The sequence below is a fragment of the Anneissia japonica genome, unplaced genomic scaffold (assembly GCF_011630105.1).
Source record: "Anneissia japonica isolate Jap-2015-1 unplaced genomic scaffold, ASM1163010v1 scaffold1889_len2455224_cov183, whole genome shotgun sequence".
NCBI lineage: Eukaryota > Metazoa > Echinodermata > Crinoidea > Comatulida > Comatulidae > Anneissia > Anneissia japonica.
The window spans coordinates 85,333-90,271 of record NW_022752980.1 but is presented as its reverse complement, the minus strand read 5'-3'; the positions used below and the strand labels follow the sequence as shown (position 1 = coordinate 90,271).

The 4,939-nt window shown below is 34.7% G+C and overlaps 1 long non-coding RNA gene across 1 annotated transcript; it reads left to right on the top strand.

The window, feature by feature from the left end:
• Window positions 1-1,297: 1,297 nt before the first annotated feature.
• Window positions 1,298-4,181, top strand: LOC117122490. The gene is made up of 3 exons (XR_004447721.1): window positions 1,298-1,515; window positions 2,037-2,110; window positions 3,507-4,181. It is a non-coding gene; the product is annotated as an uncharacterized LOC117122490 (long non-coding RNA).
• Window positions 4,182-4,939: the final 758 nt, after the last annotated feature.

Genomic DNA, 4,939 nt, shown 5'->3' with positions numbered 1-4,939 from the left:
TTATTCCTGCGTTTAAAAAAAAGGTGACTCGCACTTACTAACTACAGAGCAATCGCCATTCTACCTATCTTTTCAAAAATAACTGAGAAGTTAGTGCATACTCATCTTTATAATTACTAATTGAGAATCATTTACATAATAATCAGTATTATGGGTTTCACAAACATCATACCACCACACATGCTATCTTAGAACTCACGAATTCTGTTACTAAAGCGTTTGAAAATAACGAACATTTATTAAGTATATCCTTTCTTGATTTTTCTAAAGCTTTTGATGTTGTCAAGCATGGTATTATAATGTCTAAACATTTCCATTAGGGTATTAGAGGGGTTTTTAGATTGGTTTACCAGTTATCTTAAAAATAGAAAACAATGTGTTCAAACTAATAACTGTAAGTCGTTGGCAAGTAGTATGTGTGGTGTACCACAGGAATCCGTATCAGGATCCTTATTATTTGTTATTTACGTTAATGACTTACAATTAGTGATACTTTACACATTGTCTCTTTTTTCCCGAAGATACTACCATATTTTATTCAAATAATAGCATTGAGTTATTGTTTAATACAGGTCTCTTTCCAATTAAAGACCCGGTCCTCCAATTGAAGACCACCTCCAATTAAAGACTACTTTTCTGTGGTCCCATTTGAATTCCTATCTTTTAAGATTAGCTGTTCTCTCCAATTAATGACTCCTTCTATGAAGAGACCAAAGACCATGGTTTTGGTGGACCCAAGTGAAAACCTCCTCTCCATCTCCATTTAAAGACCACTATAAAACAAATAGGTTAATGCTATTTTTTCTTTAAAACAATTTGGTTATAGGGCTTAAAACATAAAATTATTACCGAATTCATATCTTTAGATGGTGTTTTGTGTGTGTTTGTGTAATATTTAGTAACGATAATATTAGTGATGTTGTTAGTAATTTTAATTGAACATTTCTTAAAACAAATACCGGAATTGATGTATGGATTTCAAAGAAATAGAAATCATTTATAAATAAAGAGCAGGAGGCAGTAAATGTACATCCATTCTAAATAATTTAGTGTATTATTTCTTATTTCCTACTGAAAATTGAGATAGGAACGGTTCTCTTATCATTGGTTGATTACCGGATAAACAAGATAAGTACCGAATTGTAACTGCATTTTCACTGCACATAAAACGGTTGCGTATTGATACAAAGCTGTGTAAGAACCCAGGTATAAATTCCAGTTGGGACCAGTTGGAAGAGACAGGGGGAGGGTTGGGGCGCTACCCGATGGGGACTGCAGTTTCCCTAAACTTAATCTGCCTACCATACACATATCCATCTTGGGGTTGAGAGCAAAATAATGTTATCTATCAGCAGACAGTTAACCTGTTACTAGAGAACCAGGAAGTATCTCGAATTGCACTCAATTCTGATTGGTCACTTCAGTTGAGTACTGTGTTTTTGAATTCATGATGGTGGAGTTAAGTCAGTTTATACATTCTTGGAAGGTAGTTTAGCAGTATTATCCACTATGGAGGTAAGAGTTTTGTTTTATTATTCAGTTAATGTGGGTTACTACTAGGGTATGGCATTAATAGGCATGATACAGTAGTGGGTAGTGGTAGTAAGAAAGACTTGGAGAGACCTAGCCTAGGCCAGGCCTGGCATATTTGTGCATAATGTATAGACATAGACATAGTCATAGGCACAGTTCACACTGTTCTCTCTGTATGCCAGCTATTTATCCTCAGTGAGGATATATATAGGCTAGGCTAGCGTAGCCTTAGGTATGGCCATAGGGCCTTTGTTGGCCTTGCTAAACTGCAGCCTTGCCTCATAGCCTGTTTAGTTATGAGAATGGTAATTGCTGTGTTCTCATAATCATTATAATATAGGCTATCAAATGCATGCTTTATTGAAATAAAGTTGGTGTTTAGGGGTAGGGCCTGGCCTACACCGGGGTGGGGTTAAAGGTTAGTCTAGCAATTATTATTTGCTGAAAGTTGATGTATGTAATCACCAATTATTAATTAATATAAATGGTGACTTTTATTTCAGAATGTCTTTGTCTGAAGCCTTACTGTGTCTGGCAGTTGATTGAACAAACAGAAAATTACCTGCTTTCGTCAAAGGTGAATATAATGTTTTCTTTACGTTTTAAGTTTACTGGTCCTAGGTTCTGATTAGCAACATGCTTAAAAATATGTACTGTAGTTACTATATGATGACGGTTATTAAATACAGGTCTCCCTCCAATCAAAGACCACTTTTGGGACCGGGATTTTGATGGTCTTTAACAGCTTCGGTCTCTAGTTAGAATAGTAAAAATAAGACAGTCAATGTGCGACCACAGAAAAGTGGTCTTTATTTAGAGGTAGTCTTTAATTGGAGCGGTCTTTCATTAGAGGGAGATAATCAAATTTAATGTGTACGTAATTGTAAGTAGGCCAAATGGAACAAAAGAGCCAACTGCACTCATTGAGAGCGTTAGCAAACGATATGCCCTAGTACGCAGCCAGTGTAAGATGCCCGCTGTCATTTGTATGTCCACCCACGTCCTGTACCATTTTCATGTCTGTTTTTCTACTTGCCAAGTAAATAGTGGGCATACGTCAGTACACAAATGAACGCGGGCATTCTACACAGCTATGACGTTTCTATAAACGGGAGTACACACTTTTGTTATATTTATACTCTTTGATTTGGCCTATAAGAGACATTGAAATTGTAACTGTTTTGAAAACTAAAAAAAAAAAAAAAAAAAAACAGGAATGGAAACTGATAATTCACTTTTGAAAAAAAAAAACCTCTAGTCTCTTACTTATCTTAGCTACTGTACATTATGCATATCATACTTATACATTAATTTCGAAGGGATACAACACATTTAAAATTTTATTTATTAAGGTACATTTAATACAATTTAATTCGTTTTCCTAGACATATATCACCTTAATTAGGATTATTTTTAAAATAACAAATTGAGCATAGGTATTTAAATTGACAAAAGGTCATTTTCCCCTGCCCCTTAATTTCTTATAATTGACCTGTATACTCTGATTTTCCATTCATTTTTATTTTTTCAAAAAAGGGTTTTAAAATGCCCAGCACAATGAAATGCATATGCTCTGTTTTACATTCTTGGCATGTTTTTTTCGTGTTTAAAAGCGCATAGAGGTTTCCATAATATGTGCTCTATATATAAGTTAGGCCCCATAAAAAATTATTAGTTTATCACCCGCTCCCACATCACTTTTGCGAAAAATTTGGTACAACAAAAACATATTTTTTAAATATAAATTTGATTCCATTCTTATGACTTTTTATATATGTGTCTCTAACCATTGATTTGCTTGTGATCATCGGTAAAATGGTAAAATGGGGGCAGGGTTTTAGCAAAAAAAAAAAAAAAACCCTCCCTCCCTCATCAGTTTTTACTCTTTGATAGGGTGATAAACTAATAATTTTTTATGGGGCCTTAGCCATTATTATTCTTATTTCAGATTTTGTTATTGTTATATCTTTCAGCAAGTGTAAAACTCCGAAAAAAGTTAGTACAAGCCTACGTGATTCAATATTTCAAGCTTGATTTGTTCACCTGCAGAGTTCATACTATCTGATCTTTTAGCAAGAATTTTAATTTAGCTTGCTACCATCGGACATGAAAAAACATCATTGTGGCAGCTGCTTCAATATACAAAGAATGCTGGTTAATGCATGCTAACACACAAGGTTCTTGAGATTATTGTTTTATATACAGTAATAAACTCTAGTGATGCTTTAATATAATAGGCCTATATTACGGACAAAAATGCTGATTTATACAGGACTGTAAAGCGAAGGACTCTAGAATAAGCTTGAATTTGAGGTACAGTATGTGTAGCAGAAGACTTAAACCAGTTTTCAATTAAAGAAATTATGGTTTGTATATCTTAAACTCAGTGTTTTTTGTAAGTCTACAGGAGTTGATTAAAGCCATTGTTATTTTACAAAAAGGATCTGGCACCACTTGTAGACCAGTTGGAACTTGGACCAATTGAAAACCATTTGGAACTTGGATCAATTGAAGACCAGTTGGAATTGGGACCAGTTGGAATTGACACCAGTTGAAGACCAGTTGAATTGTCCAAAAACACAACACTCAACTGGTTCCAGTTCCAACTGGAATTTAAAACCAGTTGGAACTGGGACCAGTTGGAACTGGGACCAGTTGGAACTGGGACCAGTTGGATTTTCCAAAAACACAACACCCAACTGGTTCCAGTTCCAACTGGTCCAACTGGAATTTGGGACCAGTTGGAACTGGGACCAGTTGAATTGTCCAAAAACACAACCGGCAACTGGTTCCAGTTCCAACTGGTTAAAACTGGAATTTAAAACCAGTTGGAGTTGGGACCAGTTGAATTGTCCAAAAACACATTCCGTAACTCGTTCCAGTTCCAATTGGTCTAACTGGAATTTTTACCTGGGAAATTAAAATTACATAGAATTCATTACAATTTAATAAGACAGAAATGTCTTCAAAAATTAAAAGCTTTAACAACAATATGTTCACCTGGCTACCAAGATACAAATAAACAAGCAATGAGTCCTCCTATCCAAATAAAAACTCATGTTGTAACCACTCTTTTGTCTACCTTCCCACACCCGCTTCGTATCTCATTAACTGCTCTCGAGTTTTTTTCTCAAATATGTTTTTTATGTCTTAGAAAAATCAGTTGTACAAAATTTCATAATTCTTTTTCTCCTGAGCCTGGGTTTAACAGAAGACAATATTTTGTTATGTTGGGAATAGAAGTTTAATATTTGTTTTACTTATTGCTCCTAATTATAATTTATAACATCGTAAAACTATAACTGGTATGGTGGAACACCGACATTTCTAATCATTACTGAAGAGGCCTAAATTATTGACATGAGAAGTATTTTACAAAGTCTAATATGCCTAGCCTATTGGGTAA